This window comes from Melospiza georgiana, chromosome 22 (assembly GCF_028018845.1).
Source record: "Melospiza georgiana isolate bMelGeo1 chromosome 22, bMelGeo1.pri, whole genome shotgun sequence".
Taxonomy (NCBI): Eukaryota; Metazoa; Chordata; class Aves; order Passeriformes; family Passerellidae; genus Melospiza; species Melospiza georgiana.
Genome location: NC_080451.1, coordinates 4,134,017 through 4,157,656, shown reverse-complemented (window position 1 = coordinate 4,157,656; position 23,640 = coordinate 4,134,017). Strand labels below are relative to the sequence as shown.

At 47.8% G+C, this 23,640-nt stretch overlaps 1 long non-coding RNA gene across 1 annotated transcript; it reads right to left on the bottom strand.

Annotated features, from left to right (window-relative positions):
- Positions 1 to 133: 133 nt before the first annotated feature.
- Positions 134 to 15,303, bottom strand: LOC131092675 (uncharacterized). The gene is made up of 2 exons (XR_009115512.1): positions 15,018 to 15,303; positions 134 to 2,715 (listed from the first exon to the last, which is right to left on the bottom strand). It is a non-coding gene; the product is annotated as an uncharacterized LOC131092675 (long non-coding RNA).
- Between the last annotated feature and the right edge of the window lie 8,337 nt (positions 15,304 to 23,640).

Here is a 23,640-nt window from a genome sequence, read left to right as displayed (position 1 = left end):
TGGAGACGGGCTGGCAACAACTCCCCCAGGGATCTGTGGGGCATGTGGGGAAACCCTCTGGTCCCAGGAGCTCGACGATGGTGTGGTCAAGTGGCACAGCAACAAGGAAGGAACGGGTACAGCTGAAATGCCAAAACTGAAGATATTTATTAAATAAATAAAAGGGCGGAAACACGGGTGCAAAACAAAACATAAAGGGGCTACTTCAGAAGACATCGAAGTGAGGTCAACATGCATATCTATAGTCTCTCATAGAATGTAGTCTCTCAGAATGTTCTAGAAGCCTTCTGGCCAGTCATGGGCTGTTGATCTGCATGGCCACTCCCAACTGGTCCCAGAGTCCTTTGCAAGTCCTTTTCTCCTCACCATAAGCTGCTTGGATGTCATCAGTTGTGGTTTCTTCTTTCTTGAGGCCCGATGTTGGGTTGAGGCTGTGTGGCCAGTCCCTAGCCCATCCCTTCCAGGACAAACTTACACAACTCCCCCCTCTTCTTTCATTTAAAATAAAAAGTATAACAGTCTTATTTGAACTAAAATGACAGTCTACTTAATGGACTTTATAATCAATTTAACTAAATCGAGAACAAAAATACATAGAATACTGTAAATAAAGTTTACAACTAAACAGGTGGGTTCATGCTGCAAAGTTAAATAAATAAACAAATGGGTCAACTGGCCTAACTCCAAGGGTCACCCACATAACTAAACAGGAAATAACAGCAATCTGCAAATGAATTATAACAAAAATCAGGAACTGCCAATTAAATATAATAGGAAAATGGGGGTAGGGTTGAGGGCTGATGGAAAGTGGTTAGGGTAGAATGGCCAATCTCCCCTCCTTTTCTGTCCCCTACCCAAGACAGCATGGCCAGTGCTGTCCTGGGTAGGCAACAAAAAGGAGGGGAGATGGCAGATTCCACCTCCCATTCTGTTCTCAGGGTCAGTGGGTTCAGGGACATGGGGGGTGTAATGCAAAAACCAGGAAAGGAAGTCTGTTAAATATTGCACAATCAAAACTAAAATTTAAATGATTACCTTATTGAAATGAAAAATAATCTCTTAGCATCCTGACCGCGTAACAAAACAACAACACAATAAATGCATCTCAAAAGAAATCAATTAAATTTAAGAAAAATTCTAGAGGGGAGTGGGGGTTGATTATTTTTATCTTAAAGTGTTTATGTAATGGTTTTAGGGTCTTCTTTGGCAGCTTTTAAATGAAAGCAAGACTTAAATAGGAAAGCTTAGATCCCCTCTCTTCTCTGCTGCTCCTCGCGAAACCTCGCCCCGAGTACCGAAGCCCGCGGTGTTCTAGGGCCTCCCATGGGTCGTCTCTCTGAGCTGTCCTCAGTACCCCACGTTCGCTGGGGGGCTGGCACTCCTCAGTGCCCCACACTGGGTGCCTGCATCCTCCAGCACGTGCTGCAGCCCGTCTCCAGCCACTCTGCTGCCAGCCGGGTCACAGAGATCACTGGTGGTCGGACACGTGCCGCAATAGGAGCAGGGCATGAACACCTGTTCAGACCACAGAGGAGAATCTGAGGTGTTAGCTTGAACCTGCAAAGCACTAAGTGATTTGGGACCCAGTTCATTTTCTCCCCCAAATCACAGGTAAGAATGATAGTGGAACCCTGGAAAAAGTTAAAGATAGAATCTAAAATGTTAGGCTTTGTGCTTTCCCAGATCAACTGCACCTGTGTAAGCAGTATGATAAATTATATAATTGTTAGATGTGATGATTGTTTAGTAATTAAATGTAATTATTATATAACCATAAGAAGAATAGTGAGAAACTATGTTGGAAATTCAGAGAGGGGCTAAATTTATGTATACAATAGAACAATATAAGTTTAATAATTAACATGAAAGTTATGTAATGATAGAGTATAAAACATGATCCTTTTGGATGTATGGTCAGAGTCAGATTTGGGTTGAATATACCCCGATTCCCAGAGCTCTTAATAAAAAGCACCGCATATAATTGCTCCGTGATTATGTGTTTTTGAACGCTAACAAGATGAGCAGGGCCATGTGAACATTAGAGACAGGACTCTGCTCACAGCCCAGGGCCTTCAGCATCCCCTTCTCAGCACACCATGGTCTCAGCTCATTGATTTATGAGTCTCTTCCCCTAAAATGTAATTTTTGGTAGAAGTCCATAAACCTAATCCCATCTACCAAAAGCCCCTCTTTAACCTCTATGCCTCCCCACCCCACTGCAGGAGGGAGGGCAGATAGGACATCTGCTAACAGAATTTTTTTCATTGGGTCATCTGGAATTTTTATCTAAGATAGACAAGATAAAGATATTACTGCCTTGTCCACACACTAGGATGCCTAACAGTGGCATGTTAGGCAAAAGGGAACAGTATGAGCATTAGAGAAAGAGCACTTGGATGGACACGAATTACATGATCTTCAACGTTTAACATCTTTGCACTCAGCTTCCTGCTTTCTTGCAGATAACAGGACTAGTATAGCCATTCACCAGGGTACGAGCTTTAACAGCCAATGGACATACACCAATCTCAAAGCTCTGCCTCGCATGAAATCAGGCTCAGATTGTACCAAATCACATCATAAGCAGATGCTGGGTGCAGGCTGAGCTGACATCTCACTTCTTGAAGGCACCAGTTCCTCTGGAGCTCAGCTTTTGAGCTGTCCACAGGCAGGCAGGACCCCGCCTGTCCTTCTGCACGGCACTGCCTTTGGTGGCTGTGGAAAGACAGAGAATAGGAGAATAGAAGAGAGTAGACATCACCTCATCCCAGAGCTACAGAAGGCTGAACAACAATGTTGGTAGATACCAGAAATGCAGGAGAGCTCTCCTGTGCAGCCAAGAGCTCCCTCAGGCTTTAAAGATGAAGTGCTACGAAACTTGTTTTACAAGCACCGGGAGAAGATCACAGATGGTTTTGACATCACCTCAATGCAGAGGTGTTATGCTCCTCAGTACTTCTGAAGCAAGAGCACAGGGCTGGTGAGTCCTTCTCTGTAAGGCAGAAAAAACTGTGGGGGCTGATAGCCCACCCTCCTGCCCCACCCCGCCCCAACAAGCCACAGCTTCTTCAGGCACATCACTGCCAAAGGCTGGCTGATCTGCAGCTCATCTTTCCAAGCACCAGACCCACGCCCTCCCCCATGCACAGGGCCAACCACCTGTACTTCCAGTCGATCCAACATGCAGGCTCTGCTCTCCTCCCACACCATTTTAAACCACAAGGAACCAAGCTGCCATCAGCAGCGTTGCTGCTGGTTGTGGGAGAAGAGACAAACCCGATTCTTTTGCCAGACTCCATGTAATAGCAGTTTTAGTCCACCCACTCCTTCCTCGGAGGATTTCAACTGGAAGTCCTTCAGCTGAGTTGAAATTGAGTCTGCTGGTTAAATAATAATAGCTGTGGCTCTTCCTACAAAATTATAAGCAGGAGAAATCGATGTCCTGGAAGAGACGTCTGCTCACTTTGCCATGAACAGCCTCCTGCATGAAACTTACTGCTTGCACTGTGGCAAGCTGGAGGAAGCAGCAGCACCGTCTGCTCCCTCTATTCCTGGCAGGAATATAGAAGACATATTTGCTCATGAGAGCTCAAAACAGTGAAGCTCTAAGCAGCCTACCAGCATGTCCCCTTCTTCATTACAGCAACTCAGAGTACTGGAAAATGTGTCCTGAGTAATTAGCACAGACATATTTGTTTAAATACATTTTATTTCTTTATTTATAGGAACCCAAATCATCCAGTACCATCAAAAAGAACAGGCATTATAACATGGGGTGTTGGCCAAGACCAGCCCCAAGGCATTTGCACCCTATTCAGAGGACCCAAGAGCCAGAGGGGACCACCATCAGCAATCTGATTGCTCATCCATCACTGCCTCACAGATTTCCAGGCTCAGTAACTTGGGTTTGACTAATGTCTCTCTTCCAGTAAAAAGCCCAGTCATGACAACTGGTTTTTAAGTGGAGTATCCTCCACCATCATACAGTTAAATTTTGTGTGACTATGTCTCCCAGCCATCCTCTAGATTACTTTTGGGAGATTTGGCTGGGGAACTGGGCAGAACTGGGAATCTCTCTCTGAGAGCAGGTAACTGGTACCTCAGCAGCGATGAGTGCTGACAGAGCCTGCATTGTCTTCCTCTGCCTTCCTTCCACTGGTAGGAAAAAGCTAATTGTCACTTCTTCAGCTTAAAGCTGCTTCTCTGACTCCTCTTGAGAGTCAGCCCCACTGGGGACTTCAAACTTAAGGTAAAACATGGCTTAGGCAGACTGTTCCTGGGTTGTCTCACACATTAGCCACACGATAACTGCCCTCTTCCAAAATACCACTCACTGGAGTCAGATGGGGGACAAAGGAGACAGGGCATTTGCCCAATCGAGCTGCACAACAGGCCTTGCAAAGTTAATCCTTTGAGGGGACATCTTAAGCCTCATTCCTGTCAGCTTTCCAGGGGAAGCACCAAGGTGGCTTAGGAGTTTTCCTTCCACTGACTTCCAATGAAACTGCAACATCAATCCATTTAAGCCAAATTTTCAACAGTGCCTACAATTTCTAAGGCTTTACTTGACAACATGTTGATAAATATCCCCTTGACACCCTTAAGCAACAGTTGTCATCTGCGACTGCTCTCAGGACACTCACTTCAGCAAAGATGACCCTTTTCCTTCTGAACCACAGAAGTACTGGAGGTCCAGAACGTGTCTGCAGAAAACATCACCCTCTACTGTCCAGTTTCAGCTCTTTATGCCTTTTTTCCACTTATTTCTGTCCTCCACACCTCCACAGTTTGAGGCTATCATGTTGTTTTCTTTAAACTATATTAGAATAGGAAAAAGATCTCTCAATAGCAATGACCTTTCTTTCTTGGGGGAAGTTGAAGGAAGAATGAAAGAGGAAATTCTATCCACAACTGAAAAGTGTGCCCAAATTAAATCACTTCTCTTCACTATTCATATAATTACTTGCATCTAGATCCAACAGACTCAAAAGCCATGCACATCACCAGGTTCATCAAAAGATAATTGAAATTTAGGACCAAGCACTTTAGCAATCAGACTCTACAGAGACAGGTGCTCCAAAGGTGCACAGATGAGACCATCCCTCCCTCACAGTTTCTGCTGCCACTTTACCCACTCCTTCAGAACATCCATCACAAGGCACAGAAAGAATTGTAATGCCTCTAAAGTTTAAGCAAAAGGATTCTGTATATCCCTTGCTATATAATTAAGGACTTTTACAAGGTGTGGTCAACACAGCTGCTGTCATTAGTAACATAACAAAAGCTCTTCCTGTATCCATCTCAGTGACTAGCTTGAGGATGTATTCTATGCCTGAAATTCTCACCAGAGATGCACATGGAGTAGGCTTTTTGTAGCTTAAAAAAAAAAAAAAAAAAAAAAAAAAAAGAAAGAAAAAAAAAAGAAGGTTAAAAACCCAACACCTATTGCCTCACTGCCAAATGGTGAAGCTGTCCAAGCATACTAGTTCTGTGTGGCACAGACCCACAGCTTACTGCTCTGCTGCAGCCATGCAGAGACAGGGAACTGCAGTGCTCACACGGATAATGAAGCTATATAAAATCATCCTGCACACCCAGTGAAAAACTATAAGACAGGCAGTCCTATGCAAGATCTAGAAAGCTACAACTAAGAAGGCAGGGGAAAAAAAGTGGATAGAAAGAGATAAGCAAAATGAAGTATCCAGCTTTTCTGTCAGAGCTGATCAGAGGGGCTTACAGGAGCACTCTCACAACCCTCCTGTTCCCACACTCAGCTCTCTGCTTGGGGAGCTCCAATCCGAAGTGGTCGTTGCAGGAGAGTGGTTGGCAGCCCAGGAAGGCTCCCTGCCCCGCGAGAAGAGCTCACCACATCCCAGCCCATTTGCACTCAATCAAAGGCTCATTTCACAGTCCTCACGGAAATCAGTGAACGAAGTAGGATAGAAAGCTGGGACACATCTCTTGTGTTGCTCAGGCCTGCAGTCCCTTGGGAATGACCGTGGCCTCTGAGTGAGGGGGCAATGTTCTATTTTTAGCTCTGGGGAGCTAAGAGCAGAGACAGCCTTAAATCACGATCTGAATACTTTCTGCGGCTGTTTACCAGTTTCCTGTTTTCTTGTTACCAAGATGATGATCTTGCACTGAGGGTTATTGGAAAGCCAGAAAATCAAGGACTGCAATTCAATTTTCTTACCTCTCCCACAAAAAGTAATTCAGCCTTTGAAGTGCTGGAAGAGGCTGAGGGGTCATTACTTGTCTCTGGGGTGCTCCAAAGGGGCAGCGCAGGCAGCTCACCCAGAGGATGATGTGAAATCCAGCACAAGGAACCAGAGCACACCAATTTGTTTTTCAATCTATTTTGATGCAGTTCAGAGCATCAGTGCAGACTAGTAACAGAGGAAAATAAGCAACATTTTGACTAAATTCAGCCCTCCACAGTCTCTAAAGGCAGCAGAATATATCACTCAAACCCCACACATTTTGGTTGTCTGTCTGCACTGATGCTCTGAATAGAAATACAATAGATCAAAAAACAAACAGCTCTGCTACAACTCTTAAAGGCAAGTTTTCTTCAAACCAAGAGCTGCCCCAAAAAGCAAGCAAAATCATGCAGTGGGAAATCTGCACAAACCCAAAGAAACCACCAGTTTGCTCCAGTCACTGCTCAGCCATGGATCATTGTGCCCAAGAACACCAAAAGTGCTAATTATATTTTGCAGGTTCTCTTAAGATCCCCAAAAAACAAAAGCTGGACATCTGAACTGCTTTTTGTAAGGTAGGTTTACATCACAGATGATGGTGTGCTGCAATTGCTTTGTGACTTATTAAGAAAAACAAAGTTTTTGACCAGTTTTTTGTGACCCATTTTGCATCAGCAGAAGTACAGGAGCCATTTGCTCCCACAGCCAAGGGCAGACATGGCTCTCCGTCACCCCTAAGGTGCCTTGATGCAAAGACCTTTAAAATTATACTTCTCAGGCATGGTTACCCCAAAATGGATCTGATTCCCTCAGACTTCTCTGTAAGTACACAGAATTACTGGGAGCTGAGTCTATCAAGATACCTGGACTTCCACCACTGCCACCTCCTGCATCAGGCTGTCAGAGAGGCACCTCCTCAGCCCCAAAACTCCACTAAGACAAAAGGACTTTCAACAACTCTTCAAACATGAGTGCAGCTGCTCCAAAACAGCAGAGGAAGATGTAGCATTGTGAAAGCCAAGCAGGGTTTGCCCACAAAGCCAACATGCCTCCTCCATCTCCTGGAATAATTTTATAACTGCTGAGCTGATTTTTGAGGGATAACATGGATATTTTGGGCACCTTCTTTAAGTGGTATGTCCAGGCAGTTACAATGTAATGGAAAGAGAGAAAACAAGAGTGAATAAGTAGGGCAGGGAGGCTGGGGAAGGACCTCTCTGTTCTGGTCCATATTTCAACAGGTTGTTCCTGCACCATCCTGTCTTTGAACCAGAGTGTAAACTCAAATTCCTCTTCCAACACAAGACACTTGGCATATCTTAACCAGAACCCTGCAGAAACCTTCTGCCTTATGCTATGTATAGCCCATAAATCAGGTGTGTCAGCCTTCCTGACCAGCACAGTAGAGGAAACTGCCCCCAAGCCTCACCTCACTGCAGCTTCTCCCTCTGCATGGAGGAGATGGCTCCTGGTCAGGACCCCCCAAGCACCTCTGGAACATATCTCACCTGGCCTGGGGACAGGGACAGCCCTGAGGCTCTCTTCTCCCTGCTCCCCTGCAGCAGCTCAATCGAGCTGGAGATCACAGAGGAAACCAAATGAGACTCCTCATTTTTTTGGTGTAGTGAAGAACTGCTCCTTTGTCTCTTGATGGGTCAGTCTTGATGGATCATCTCAAAGAACAGATGTGATTAGTGCTCCAAAGCAACGAGAGGAATCTACTGTGACCAAAGAACAAGATAAACTCCTTCCATGCATACCTTTAAAAAAATTCCTGGAGGGTCACAGCTGCCTAAGCAGGAGCACAACCCTAATGCACAGGTAATATAACACCTTTGGAGGGTAATGAAACCCAGCAGACAGGCTTTGGCTCACTGGTAGAGACAAAATTTCAGAGGCAACAACTTTCATGTGTAGGTCGCAAAAGGAAAGGCCCCTGCCACAAGGCAACCATGGCAGACGGGACATGGGGAGTGTTTAAAATGAGAAGGACGGCGTTTTATGGGCACTCGAGGAGCTCCTACAAGGCCGACTTCGGTTTAACATGGCTGGAGTGTGGGGGTCCCCGCACCCGGCCAGGCTGAAGGCAGAGGCATCCTTCGGCCCCCCTCAACCTCCTCATCCGCCTGAGAGGCTCCGTAGGGGCTGATCCCTCTGCCGGGTGGGGGAGCCACCCACCCGTCCCGTCCCGTCCCGTCCCCCGGCTCCCCGGTGTTATGAACAAAAACTCGGTTAATATTTTTTTTATGAGAAAAAGTTTCAAAAAGGCAGCCAGACCACTGGCTCTGCCCAAGTTCTGTGTGTTTTGTTATTGTAATCACGGGTCGTTGTCGTTAATGGTTGTTTTTGTATTAGTAAAAGCCCTGGCTGGGGCGAGGTAATGGCCCTTCTCCTGGGTGGGGACCTTGCCCGAGGCTAAGTTGTACCTTTCCCAGAATAGTGAAGACACCTGAGAAGGTGGGGGGGGTTATGCAAAGTGACTCGCAAGACCAGAATGCTTTGTGAGACCCCCATCTCCAAACTCATGGAGAAACCCCAAAAACAACGAGCCACCTAAGAGTTGAGAGGCTAGAGTGATGTCTGGACGTGAGGAACCGAGTGCTGAGCCTGCAGAGACGCGGAACACCTTTGGACCCTCTCGCCCTGACCATGGGAGTTGACCCCGGAGCTGAGACCAGGCCGACTGAGTGGGAAAAACGAACATCTGACACCATCTTATGGGATCAGGAGACCCAAGAAGGCTCCCAGAGAGGATCTGATCCCCAGTTCTGCCCCTGGTGGACAGAGCTGCGCATATCCTCCTCCTCTGAGTCGCCCTGGGAGACGACGGACGCTGCAGACCCGTCGAGCCGCCCAATCCTGAGCTGGTCACTTTTTAATAAAGGCATTACACAGGAGAAGAAGTCTCCTGGCCCTGTTTATTTCAGCTGGGGGCTCTCGTCCGGGATAGCCACGCCGCAAGAGGACTCAGGACTGGCCATCTTGGATCTTCAGAGGACAGCTGGCTACCAGGACCAGAGGGACCGGCTCAGGACAGCGACGCAGAGGAGCACCGGAGCACCGGACTGGTGAGAAACTCGGTGGCGGGAGCGGGAGACGTGCGCTTGTGTGTGTGAGTGAGACGAGGGCCGGCAGCCGGACCTTCGAAGCGAGAGTGGACCCCTTAGTACTGCGGTTCCGTTTTTTCGCGAGAAAAGCGGCCAGGAACAGGGGGACGCGAGTGGAATTAGTGTGAGTGAGTCGTCTCCCAAGGGGGAATAAAGGGGCCCCCCACTCCGGGCGTGCGGAGTGAATTACTGTGTATGAGTGGCACGCACCCCAAAGTCCTGACAAAGCGAGGTCAGGCACTTTTGTAAGTCTCGAGAAGGATTCGAGTAAGATTTGTCAGTCCCGAGAAGGATTCGGGTGGTTCACAAGCCCTGCAGGCAAAGTAAGTCCTGACGAAGGGAGGTCAGGCACTTTTGTAAAGTCTCGAGAAGGATTCGAGTAAGATTTGTCAGTCCCGAGAAGGATTCGGGTGGTTCACAAGCCCTGCAGGCAAAGTAAGTCCTGACGAAGGGAGGTCAGGCACTTTTGTAAGTCTCGAGAAGGATTCGAGTAAGATTTGTCAGTCCCGAGAAGGATTCGGGTGGTTCACAAGCCCTGCAGGCAAAGTAAGTCCTGACAAAGGAGTCAGGCACAAACCCCAGCGAAGGAGGCTGCGGTTTGCTTTTAAGTCCTGATACGGTGAAGCCTAAAAATTGGCGGGTTAGGCAAACTAAAAATCAGGCAGTTGTTTTTCCTGACTGAGGGTGTCAGGCACGACCCGGATTCTTGGCCGTGGCTTCGTGTGTTTAAGTCCCGATAGATGTAAGACCTGACGCTGGGAAGTTAGGCAATCAAGAGATTGGGCAGTTGTTTCAGTATAAAGTCCTGAGCATCAGGCAGTAAATTTGAAGTTCAGTGGAGGAGGCTGGAGCTCCTCAAGGAAGGTTTTTTTTGAAATTCCCGGTCAGTAGAGGCACCTTCGGGGTATTTTTTATTGAGACTTGAAAAACGGGATGTTGTAGTAGTAAAAAGACCGGCAAGAGACTGAGGTATATACATCCCAATAGTCCCTTAGGAGAACTGTTAGTAAAATGGGATTCTATAGAGGCCACGGAGGGATTAGATAAAGTGAAAATGATCCATTATTGTATGGAAGTCTGGCCAGAATTAGAGGTGCAAGGAGGATGGCCTTGGTGTGGGACAAAGGATAAGTGGATGTGCCAACAATTAAATAATTATCTGACAGCTCGAGGGGATACTGATCCTGAGCAATTATTGTATGTAGCTTGCTGGTTAAAGAGTGCTGTTGGGGATGAAGGGGTGCAAATTTGTAAGGTACAGAGGAAGAAAGAGGGGAATGAAGGAGGGGATGATAGGACTAGTAAAAGATGGGACCCCCTGGATTATTTGCCTCCTTCTGCCCCTCCACCTTATAATCCTCTTCTTCAAGCACCTCAAATGGCAGGTCCGGTTCCTCCCCCGGCTGCCATCTCCTTACCACCTGCTCAAACTCCTCCTTCTACCTCTTCAGCTTCTGCTATGATGAACCCAGTATCTCCTCCAGTTCCTTCTGCACCACCACAAGTGCCTACTCCACCTGCTGCATTCTCCACCCCTTCTCCAGCTCCGCTTAATATACCAAATCTTGGCCTGATATACGGAGAAAATTGGAAAAGATGGAAGATTGGCAAGAGAAGGACATTAATGAGTTATTAAAAGAGGCACTGAAGGTGTATTTAAGGAGGGAAGAAGATAAAGCAAAGGCCAAGGCTAAGATCATGGTTGCTGTAGCTAGAGAAAGTGCAGGGTGGGCGGGTCCACCACCAGGAGGAGGCAAGGATAGGTCAGTACTGTCAGGTGCAAGAGGGATGGAGACACCTCAAAGCCCTTTGAGAGAGCGACATTGCTCTTACTGTGGAAAGGCAGGACACGTGAGGAGGTTTTGTAGAAAACTCAGTCTTGATGAGGCAATAGCCAGGGAACAAGATAATTTAGGGAAGATCCTTAAAGGTGACGATTAGAGGGTCAGGGGCTTTACACTATAGGGGACCTGATGTAACATCTAGAAGAGCCCTTGGTAAACTTTGAAGTGGGACCCTTAAATGAAGAATTAGAATTTTTGAGTAGATACAGGAGCAGATAAGTCCTGTCTCAACAAAGTACTAAGAAGTATAGTATAGTATAGTATAGTATAGTATAGTATAGTATAGTATAGTATAGTATAGTATAGTATAGTATGGTATGGTATAGTATAGTATAGTGAAAAACATCTGAAGTTAGAAAAAAACAGCTAGGTAGAAAGGATATCCAATAGCACCAAAACTGGCCAGTAATACTTAACTTGTAATAAGTGATGTGAAAGTAAAACGTACCTTATTGTTGTCTTGTTGTGTGCGTGAGAGCGAGTCACAAAGTCAGCCTCAACTTCCCGGGCACGTGGGAAGGGGGCAGTGAAAGTGTGTGTATGTGTGACCTGCAAACCAGGCTTGTGTCCCCCAGGCGGGTGGGGGCTGTGGCCAAAGAGTGTGTGTGACCTGCAAACCAGACTAGTGCTCCCCAGATGTGTGAGGGAGCCATAGCTGTAAGAGCGTGAGTGACACGCAGACAGCCTCACAGGTGAATATGCACCAGAGGCAACCAGAGCCAGGGCCCTTCCAGGAGGCCCAGAGATGCTGAGACCTGTGGGCCAACCCCAAGGTGAGGGGAGCCACAGTGATTTTCTAGCAATAATGATCCAGTTTGTGTCTTGAGGGTGTGAAGGAATGTGTGAGAATAAATATAGACAAATTAGAATAGAGGTAATGTAGATTGTGCATTATAAGTTTTACCACATCTCCTTAGAGGGAAGTGTATTGTGTAGAAGAATGGCGTAAGAAAAGAAAAAGAGAAAAAAATTCAAGTGTAAGGGGTTGAAAGAAGTATTTAAGCTGTAAGTGAAAGTGAGAAACAGAAGCAAGAGATAAATAGATAACATCTTGAAAAATAGAACAGAAAAACTAGTGAATTAAATACACAGAAAAATAGGGGAATAAAAATACTTTGGGAGTTAAGTTAGCTGAGAAATACAACTCCTTGCAAAATACAGAGTATGTAGAAGTTGATGAGAGAAACATGCAAGCTATGGAAAATGAGAAATTAACCAATAACATTAAACAGAGAAACTGAGTTTTGATAAAATCATTAAATTGCATACCATTAATGCCTGTGTTTGAAAGCCCGTTTCAGGTACTCTTCATTACTAATTCGACTGTGCAGACCAAAAGAAAAAGGTTGGACTCACATCACTCTCACCTCCTGGCATTGGACCAGGATTCAACACCAGTTTTTTTTTTTTTTTTTTCCCTCTGGCATTCTAGCATTGGATCGGACTCCACCCCTTTGTCCTTCTGGCATTGGGCCAGAGTCCCAGTTTTTCCCTCTGGCATTGGACCAGAGTCCACATCACTCTCACCCCCCGGCGCTGGACAAGATTCATCTGCTTCACAAGTTAATTCACCTGAGTATACTGTGATTTAAAGATGACTCTCAGAAGGAAGAGTCAAAAAGACTGAACTGTGTGGAAAAAAAAATTGGTATCAGAGTTCTAATATTGCTTAAAATGTTTTAAGACTGTTCTGTGTAAACTATGTTGGTAAAAAGTTTAAGACTGTAAATAAGTAATTCTAGTTAATTCTCCAATTTATTTCTAAAGAGTCCAGGTTAATCCTCTACAGAACACTCCCCTGGGAGGGGAAACCAAAATTGGTAGGGAACAGACCAAGAGAGGTTTAACCAGAGAAACGGGTAGAAGGGACTCTAAAGAGCTTGGAAGCTTTTCCTCAGTAAAGTTCCCCAAGAGGCAAGGCCGGGTGGGCAGGCTGTGTGAGATGACCTATACCGGACTCTTGGGAAGGGTAGTACTGATGGCTCTGATGGCTGGTGGTGCTCAGGGGAGCCCAGCTGAGCCGTGCAATGAATGCTACCAACCCCTCTATGAGGAGGAAGTGAGCTCCTTGTCGAGAGTCCACATAAGTTCTAACCCTGATTGTGTTAACCTCTCCCAATTGGTCTTTTATCAAAAAAATAAGAGAGTGTATTGGATAATATACAATACTGCCACTTTTAGGCAGCCACTCCTAGGAGAGTGCCCTATAGGGGAAGCCTGGTTGTGCTTTGAATGGGATGCTGCTGAAACAAGCTCAGCAGATCTAGTAAAAAGCAAAGAAATAGTGAAAATGGTAAGAAAAATTGTTTGTTACAAGTATTTATATGGGTATACTGGAAAAGAGATAAACTCCTTTAAGAACACATTCCAGGGGAGCCTTAAACCCCTAGATTTGATCTTGTCTGGCAGCTGCACCGCTGGAGTGATAAAACCAATTTTCTTATTACCCAAAGAAACTGGATCAAGTTTGGGAGTTCCTATATATAATTTGGGAGAAATTAAACAGAACAGGCACAGTGAAATAGAAATTGAGAAAATCCAAAATTGTAAAAGCCAAATTCGGATCCCACTATCTATGTTAAACAAAGTTATCCGGCTCCAGGCAGTATTAAAAATTAAGAATTCAATTATTAGGAACATTTCAAACGAAATAAAAAGGTTAGCATGTGTAAATAATGAAGATCAAACTCCTACACTTGATCCCAGTGGGTGGGAGAACCTGGAGATTTTCAAAAAGGATGTGTGGGAAAAGGTAGTTTTTCTCGCTGTGTGTGCACTTGGAGGATTGCTATTTTTACTATGCTTATTTATCTGTTTCAGTAAAATAGTGTTTGCCGTGAAGATAAACCTGAAGAAACCAAGGAAAGTAACAAGGTTAAGTAACCGTGATTACCAAAGTGCACAAGAGATTTATAGTAGATTCAAAACAAAAATCGGGAGTTGATGCGAGCTTAGAGTTTAAGCTCGATCAAAGAAAAAGAGGGGGGACTGTTATGAACAAAAACTCGGTTAATATTTTTTTTATGAGAAAAAGTTTCAAAAAGGCAGCCAGACCACTGGCTCTGCCCAAGTTCTGTGTGTTTTGTTATTGTAATCACGGGTCGTTGTCGTTAATGGTTGTTTTTGTATTAGTAAAAGCCCTGGCTGGGGCGAGGTAATGGCCCTTCTCCTGGGTGGGGACCTTGCCCGAGGCTAAGTTGTACCTTTCCCAGAATAGTGAAGACACCTGAGAAGGTGGGGGGGGTTATGCAAAGTGACTCGCAAGACCAGAATGCTTTGTGAGACCCCCATCTCCAAACTCATGGAGAAACCCCAAAAACAACGAGCCACCTAAGAGTTGAGAGGCTAGAGTGATGTCTGGACGTGAGGAACCGAGTGCTGAGCCTGCAGAGACGCGGAACACCTTTGGACCCTCTCGCCCTGACCATGGGAGTTGACCCCGGAGCTGAGACCAGGCCGACTGAGTGGGAAAAACGAACATCTGACACCATCTTATGGGATCAGGAGACCCAAGAAGGCTCCCAGAGAGGATCTGATCCCCAGTTCTGCCCCTGGTGGACAGAGCTGCGCATATCCTCCTCCTCTGAGTCGCCCTGGGAGACGACGGACGCTGCAGACCCGTCGAGCCGCCCAATCCTGAGCTGGTCACTTTTTAATAAAGGCATTACACAGGAGAAGAAGTCTCCTGGCCCTGTTTATTTCACCCGGCACCAGGCGAAACGCCCCATCCCCGCCGCGGCTCTGGCACCGAGGCGGGGCAGCGAGCGGTGGCTGCAGCCGGGCCAGTCAGGCGGCGTCAGGGGGAAGCCGAGCCGCCCCGACCCCCCGGTGCCGAGCGGGCCCGGCCGGCTCCGCCATGGTTTTACCTTTACTGGGCACGGCGCGGCGGACACGGCGGTCGGGGGCGGCAGCGGGAACAATAAAGCTTTAACAACAGCGGTCCCTGTCCAGCCCGCTCCCCCCTCACGGCGCCGCCATCTTAGGGCCGCGGCAGCGCCTCTCGCCGCCTCCGTCCTGCTGTCTTCCAGTCGAATTTTATGTCCCCTGGCTGAATTTTCTCATCTTTTGTAACGTGACTGATGTAGTCAGATAGCTTCTACAACAGAGGTTGCTTAATGAAGAATGTAACACTTTGCTTCGAGCATTGCGCAAGGTCACATCACCGAAATTAAATATGCATTAGGTAGGCGGAGAATATGTGTTAGATAGGCAGGTTCGTGTGAATGTTACTGCATAAAAGATACAGCTTTTCACCCCTTGGTGTACGTGATTTGTGGAAACCTCCACTTTACACCATGTGCAAATTAAACGACGTCTCCTTTCTGAACTAGACGGTGTGTCTGTGTTTCGGGAGCTCCTTAAACCGGTAACACTGGCACCCCGTCCCCGGGCAGCCCTGAGGGACCCACTGGCTAAGGTGACTGCTGTCGCACCCCCACCTCGTGCCCGCACGACTCTGCCGCCGGACTCTGGAAGGGGCTGCCCAAGGAGGCGGTGGAGTCACTGTTTCTGGAGCTATTTAAGGGAACACTGGACATCGTGCTTAGTGTCATGGTCTAGTTGACAAGGTGGTGTTAGATCATAGGTTGGACTCGGTCTCTGAAGCATGTGATTCTGTAATAAAACATCACCTTCCTGTGTTAGAGCGGAGGTTCATTCCCTGAGGGAGGTGGTAGTCGTGGCCGGGTGCAGGCTGTGTGCAAGCAGCCAGCAGTGAGGGGCGTGTGGGGCTGAGGTGGCAGGAGACATGTCTACCTCAGGGTCACCTGCCCTTGGCCTGGGCCAAGGGAATGCTTGGGCAGTGCTGGACCTTCCAGCACACACTCTGAATGTACTTTGGGGTGCTGGCTGTAGGACATGGGGAAGGTGGACACAGCCCTGGCTGTTGGTCCTGATCTGCTTTATTACCTGCTTGCCCAGTTTCCAGCCTTTGGCTCCCTCTGCATGCTGCAGGCACAGCTCCCTGTGCCTTCCTGGCAGTATCTCACCATGGTGTGCTGGGGAGGACACCTGAGGCACCAGGGTCACCTGGGGCAGCAGGTCTAGAATTGGGGTGCTGAAGGGTGTGTGTGTCACAGGCAGGGACCCTGGGGTGTGTAGCTGCCCCTAGGATACGCTGTTGAATGCTTACCCATGTTTTGTGCATGTCAGCCGTGTGTCAGTCTGTGTGCAACAGGATGCAGGGTAGCACCAGGCTGTTCTCATAGCCCATGTGCCGGCATCCTGCTCTTGGAGCAGGGGTGAAAAGACCCTGATCCATATTTCTGTCAAAGCAGGGATGCTCCTTGTTCCTTCCCAAGACCCTAGTCTATATTTCTGCCATAACAGGGGTGCTCCTTGTTCCTTCCCAAGACCCCAGCCTGTATTTCTGCCATGGCAGAGGTACTCCTTGTTCCTCTCTGAGACCCCTATCTGTATTTCTACCATTGCAGGAGAGCTTCTTGCTCCTCCCGGGGACTTGCTGTGTTTCTGTTCCCCGTCCCTCTGTCGGTAACCTGACCCAGCCCGTGACTCACAAAGGGCCTCCGACGACATTTTTTTCAGCAGCTCTGAGAGCTTCCAGATGGCCCCAGTGAGTGGGACTGGCTCTGCTACCAGCAGCCAGTGCAGCGAAGGTCACCGAGTGTTCCCGGTGGCCTTACTAGGCCACAATTGCATGGGGACCGTGCCCTGGCCGGCTCAGAGAGACTCCCTCTCCCACATGCTAAAGCTGAGCAGGCATTCTCTGCTCTCTCACCTGAAAGCTGCTGGTCCCTCTCTGCTTGGCTCTAACAGAGCTCTGGGGAAGTTTTATCTGACTCGTGTCATTGGAGAAGCAGAAAGATTTTGGCTGAAATTTATATGAAAAAATAAAAAAAAAAACCCAACCCATGCTATCTCACCAGGCAGTCCATGGAGTAGCAAGGTAGTTTCTATTCACATTCCCAGGCCTGAAAGGGATCTGCTCTATCTATTGATAGATTGCAGAGGAGAGCAAATGAACGGACTCATTTGCATAAATAAGGGTTAATTACAAGATAAGTGTGCAGACGTGTGAAGAGTGATATCCTGGTCTGTGTGTGACCTTGTGACCAGCAGCAGGCAGGCAGTAGGGCGTAGGACTGCGGCTCCTGGCAATTGCCAAGCCCTGTCCTCAGGGAAGAAGATGAAATCCTGAGGCTGGCATGTAGTCAAGCAGGTCAGCTTGCAGACAAATGGGTATTAATTAGAAACCCACAATTTAATGGTGAGACCTGTTCTGCTCTGGGCCCTCTATGCTCTTCCAGGAAAATGCCTCTTGGTGACCCTGTCAGCCGAGAGTGGCATGGCAGCTATTCTGCTGTTACAATAGAAATGGCATCACAGCAGCAGGTTTCAAGGTCACTTTTGGTGAATGCAAAAAAAGCAGGGCATGCTGTTTTCTTGTGGAGGTGTGGAGAGAGGTTCATGGGGACCTGCTCAGATTATGGTCCTTTGCCAGTCTCCTGCACTGAGTTGTCTTTACTACAGCTGTCAATTGCTGCTCCACGAGTTTTCTCCTGAGTGCTCCTATTCTATGTATTGAAGAGATCCCTGTGAGAGATCTGGACCCAGATCTGTTTTTTTTTTATCCCCAGGCTGGTGATCAAAGCAAGATGATACCTTGAAGTCACCAGTGATATCACCAGCAAGGTGATAGCTTGAGAAGTCACCAGTGGCTCTTGCTCTATGGCTGCTGAAAGCAGCTGACCTGGAGATGACAGCCCAGCTGTGACAATGACTTGCTCCAGGCTGCAGGGGGAGAGGCTGGCATTTGCCAAAGAGTATTGATGAGATTCAGAGCAGTTGCTGCTACAATAGAAGCGGCATTGGCATCACTGTCAGATCTACACTTGCTGCAGGGCCTCTCATGCTGTGTGAGGCACACTGAGCCACAGCAGATCAGGAACTCTGTGTGGCAGTAGATGCTTTCTCTGCAGAAGCAAGACTTTTCCTGCAAGGCCATCCTTGATGTGAGTCCTGATGTCTCTGATGCCTTGAGAATTGTTTCTTATGCAAGCAACTTGCGGCTCTGGCACTGAAATGGGTGAAGTATTCACTACAAGTTTGTGAGCCTGCCTGTCTGGCATTGTGACACTACTTCCTACAAGCACCTAGAGCAGGCATGTGTGGGAACAGCTTGTTGCCCAAATTAGAGAAAAGATGAGAGTCCCTGCTCAGATCAAGGCAATGCAGTGAAAGGTCATAAAAAGATGGCTCTTTGCTCAAACCAGCTCTGGAACTGAAATTGGTGTTTGTTGGTTGGTGTCTGTGATTCACAGGGGCCTAATGGGATGACAGCAGCCTGCTGGAAGAGCACCTGTGGTCTTCTACCTTGGAGGGGATGGATGATGATGTGTGAAGGTGACAGGACAGTGACATGATGAGCAGGAATGGAAGAGAGCACACATGCCTTCACAGAAGCCACACAGACTTTTCTCCAAAGGCTGGAGTAAGGTGGTCAGAGGCACCATGACACTCTGGCTACAGGGACAAAAACAGACTCCAAAGTTCCTGTCCACGTCTCCCTGTTTCTGTGCCCTCTGCTGCTTAACTCAATGGGATTTGTGTCCATGCCATGTAAATCAAACTTATGCCATGATCCAGAAGTCTCCCCAAATATGAAAAAGGGTGAGGAAGCAGGGGACCTGAAGAGGTTCCCAGTGTAGCTTTGTCAATTCCTGGCACAGTAACATTCAGTTGTCCCTTGAAAACATCTTAGTTGTTGTGCAGCAAGTCCTGGTGAGTGGACCTGTACCATTGAGTGCTTCCTTTCCACAAAGTGTAGGACTGCAGGATAAAGCTCTACCAGGTGACTCTCCAAGGAACACACAGGGAAAGACCTGAGCAAGGTTTTGAGTTCAGCATCCTGCCAGCAATCACGTGTGTGTCCCCCACAAAGGAGTGCAGGTGACCATGTACCATGTCTCCACCTACCATTCTCACAGACAGAAGTCTCACAGATCCAAACAGACCTTATTTCCTGTTCCTTGAAAGAGCCCCTCTTGCTGAGACACCCAGCTCACTGAAGAAGTGAGAACAGCCCTGCATAGCTCTGCCAAAACAGCCTCCACACAGCTTGGAAAGCTCATGGCAGGGAGTCAGATGGGGTGAAACCCAACCTCCCCTCTGGAGCTGGGACATTGAGATGCCTTCCTCTCCTCTCTAGAGGTCATGTCTTCTGAAGGAATGGATCCAGGAGGTCTGGCTGGGTGGGATCACTCCAGTGGCCAAATTCAAACTCTGCTGTTTCCACAAGCTTGTGACATGTGCATCTTTTCCAGGCAACACAGACATTAAATCTGTTTCTCATGCTCTTGGAGCATCTCTTGGTGACAGATGGGCTATCAGCACAGATCTGCCCATTCGAGGAAAAGAAGTAGGAAAAGACACAGACATTTCACCGTAGCTCAGGCAGGGACAGCAGTCAGCCACGCTTGAGGTCATGCAACCACATCTCTCCCCTCCACATTCATTAGTCTCCTGTGTGCCGCAGCCTGGGTGGTAGCAAGCTCCATCTCTGGCTTGCGGCTTCTCCTTTGAGCACTTGAGGGCACTGTTGGAGTTTGGAAAGAGGCAGATTCCTGGGGTGAGAGATTTGTTTCGTGATGTACCATGCAGAGGCACATCAGTTTTGTGACTTCTGTTCTCAGGGGTTTGTAGCTTTGCCCTGAATGCTCCATCTTGGGGAAAACCTTTCACAGAAAATATCAAGTCCTGTGGACTTCTTTTATCTTCTTTTTTTTTTTTTTTTTCTGTACATATTTCTCCCATCTTTTTAACCCTAAGCTTTCTCTCATGAGGGTCAGATCTCAGGGAAAAGGCTGGGCTGCACAATGAGTTCTTGAGGGGAAGCAGAGAATTTGATCACATGGAATTATACTTCACCTGCACAGAAGGTTTGATTTTCAAAAGCACTGTTGATACAAGGACATGCTGCCTGTCCATGTGTGAACACAAATCTCCTCTCTCCTGGTGCCGGTCTCCATGAAAGGCAGCAGCACAGGCTGTGCTGGGGGTCAGGGCTGCACTGGCTCTGAAGGGTTTCATACAGCTCTCTGCTGGGAGCCTGTGCCAGAATAATTATTTACATGTGCTGGCATAAAGGAATTGCTAATGGAGCGGAACACCATGCTCGACCCCTTCGAGTTGTCCCAGAGGACACACTCGGAGTTACCAAGCAAAGCACACTCTCCAAGTACCAAGCCAGATTTCCTTCCACCACAGTCCTCCTCCTTCCTGCCACTGGAGCAGCTGGTTCATGGCAGAGGAGTTTCTGCCCCCCTTTGCACCATCCTCTTGCCTTTGCCAGCACATTCCAGGCTTGCACTCAGAGACTGTGTTGCCCTGTTATTCTATCTAAATTGCCCTCAAAACTGGGTTGGATGGTGTCTTAGGGAAGGGAAGCCCCTGCTCCCATTAAGAAGCAGAGTCTGTATATGGGTTTGAAATTTTTCACTTCAGTGTTTCTCCAGCCAAAGTGAAGTTTCCCTGAAGAGATGGACTGCTGGCACCCAGACTGACTTTGTAATGCCTTCTTGTAGTTCCTGGTCCATCAACTACCTTGGATTTTGATTTGATTACTTTTTATTGCAGTGCTTCCGAGGAGAGAGCATCTCCATGGCATTTGCCATTCCTGCTTCTTTCTGTGGGGAAAGAAGTCTTATGTCCAGCTTCCCACAGGATGCTGAACTGTGTTCACTCTGTTGCTGAGTGTGGTGGTCCAGTTTAAGCAGAACATCAGGCTTTGAGTTGAGATCAGGCTTTCTAAAGGACATCATCTGCTTCTCCACCAGATTCTGACTTCTGTGGCCTCTAGAAAGTCTAGTTCCCAGGCTCTGTGGTTGCTATTGCAGCTATCACATATCAGTGGTCCATTACTAAATGCGATCAGGTTTCTTCCAGTCTTTCCACAGACAGGTTGGAGTTTCAGGAGGTTGCAGAGATTTCTTTCAGGATGGGGCACAGCACTTGTCTTCAGCTAAGCATCAATATCCAGTCCTGGCACCACTCCAGGCATGCCTTCATCCTCCACTCAGCATGCTTAGGCATCCGTCCATGATGTCAGCTCTCTAGTCCCCTGCTATTAGTGCCTGGCCCCTTCTAAGCAAGATCCCACCTTAAATGTGGCACTGAGTTCACCTCTTACCTGCTACTGGCAGCTGTTGATACCTGACACATTGATTTTTTTGTGATCTTCCCAACCTTGCTGTACAAGTTATTGTCCTGCCTCAGTACCCGTGTCTGTTGGGATCTTTGAAATATCCCTTGGGCCTCTCCTGCCAACCACACCATTATTATCCCAAGCTAACAGACTGAAGATCCGTCTGTGTATGGTGAAAGGGATGTCCAGCTCAACTTGAACTCTTTCCTCTTTCCAAGACTCCTCACAAGGGGCTTCATGGTGAGCAGGGATGGCTCAGCATCTGTGCTGCAATGAGCTGGGCAGTTCTCCCCTGCCAGAGGCTGCAGTCAACAGCTCCTGTTCTATGTGAGCACAACCTCCCTCCTCTCTGTCGCTGCTGTTTTAGTAGAGCAGCAAACTCCTAGCTTGGCAGGATCCCTGCTCCAAGGTCTGCAAGCTGCAGACTTAGACTGCCCTGGGCATTGAGCATGTGCACTTCTTCCACTGCTTTATTCCCTTTGCAGGCCCTTGCTGCTGCAGAACTCCCTGCTTCAGAACCAAGTATCTATTTCTTCTCCCGTGCCTTGGCTTTAGGTAAAAAACAGTATCTCCGTACACTCATTTTTTCTGGTGACAGCCCCCATCAACACCTCTCTCAGCTGTTCTAGTGCTTCAAACATCATTCCTGGACTGAAGAGTCTGTTCTTCCAGAAATCATATCCCCATTTAGATAATAAAGTGTTTTCATTTTCCTGCCTTTGCTCTGGGTGGCCAGCTCTTCTCACAGCCGGTGTTTCCTTCCATGCATGTGCCTGGGTTTGTCTGTGATCCAGCATCCCTGGTGGTCTGGGTCCCTATGTGTTGTTCATTTGCTTTGTTTCTAGGTGCTGATTTGTTTTCCTATTAATCTCCCTCCCTCCCTTGCTTAGCTCTCCCTAGACTGACTGCTGCCAACATATTTCATGTATCCTGTGCCTGCGTAATAACCCAAGGGAAGGGGACTTCATGCCTGCACCCTGGGACTCTGTAAGAGCTATTTCCAGAGGTGGCAGGTGCTGGCAGGGCTCCAGCCATGCATTCCCTTGCTGATTTAGTTGCTCTCCCTCCAAACTACCCCCCATGGCACATGTCCTTCTGCACGTCCCAACTTAGTTGTTGCATGGACCATGTTCCTACTGGGACAGAGCACTGCCAACCCCTTTTTGGCCCTCAGCACAGGGAGGCAGCTACACACCAGTGCCGGCTGCTGGCTGGGAGTGGAGAGCATGCTCAGCTTGCCTGTGACCATGCTTTGCTTTTTCTGCTGGAGGAGCAGAGGATGGAATCATCTGCAGTCCCCTGATGGTTCCAAGATAGTGCTATGATTGAGATCAGAAGCTCCTCTTGGAAGCAGTGTTGAGCTGCAGAACACAGAAGGGCTTGATCATGGAATCACAGAATGGTTTGGTTTGGAAGGGACCTTAAATCTCATTCTGCTCCACCCGTCTTCCAAGGGTAGGAGCTATCCCACATTGCTTCAGGCTCTGTCTAGCCTTGCCTTGAACACTTCCAGGGATGGGACAGCCACAGCTTCTGTGGGCACCCAGTGCCAGGGCCTCACCACTCTTACAGTTAAGAATCTCTTCCTATCATCCAACCTAAATCTAGGCTCCTTCAGCTTAAAGCCATTCCCTCTTGTTCTGTCGAGGCGGATGTTCTCCGTCACTCAGCCATGCAGGTCAATCTGTGCCCTGTGCACCTGCTTGGGGAGATTAAGCCTCCAGGCCTCCATCACAGAGGAGAGTAGTGCCTCAAACACTTCGCAAGGGTCCTTTCTTGTGGACCAGGAACTGTCCTGTTATAGGATGAATGGAGGCCAAGTGGGAGAGGCCCTGATGGGTGGCATCTGGCAAAGTGAGATCCATCCCTAACTGACGCAGGCAGAGCAACATGCACCCCATATATTGTCCCTTGCCTATCCCAGTCCCAATGCCAGGCTGGACATTTTGGGAAGTGGTGTTGCAGAGGAAGCTTTATTTAAAAATCAGTTTATGGGGTTGCTGATGATCATCTCTCCATCCTCAACCACAGTGTGCTGTCCCTGCCATCTAATGACTCCTTTGTTTGAGCTAAAGATTGAGTCCTAGAGATGACTTAAGGGCAGGGAAGGAGTAAATATAACCCCTGGCTGCTTTCTACAGCAGTCACAGTCAGCTAGATTGGAGCAGTGCCAGGGATGGCAAGGCATGAGAGAGAGGAGAGAAATTAGTAAAATCATCTTCGTCCCCCAAGACAACATGCTCCTGTTTAGGGGAAAGCTGACCTGAAATCTGGACGTGGGAGGATGAAGTCAGTCTCTTGTGTCCACGGTTACCACCCACTCCTTC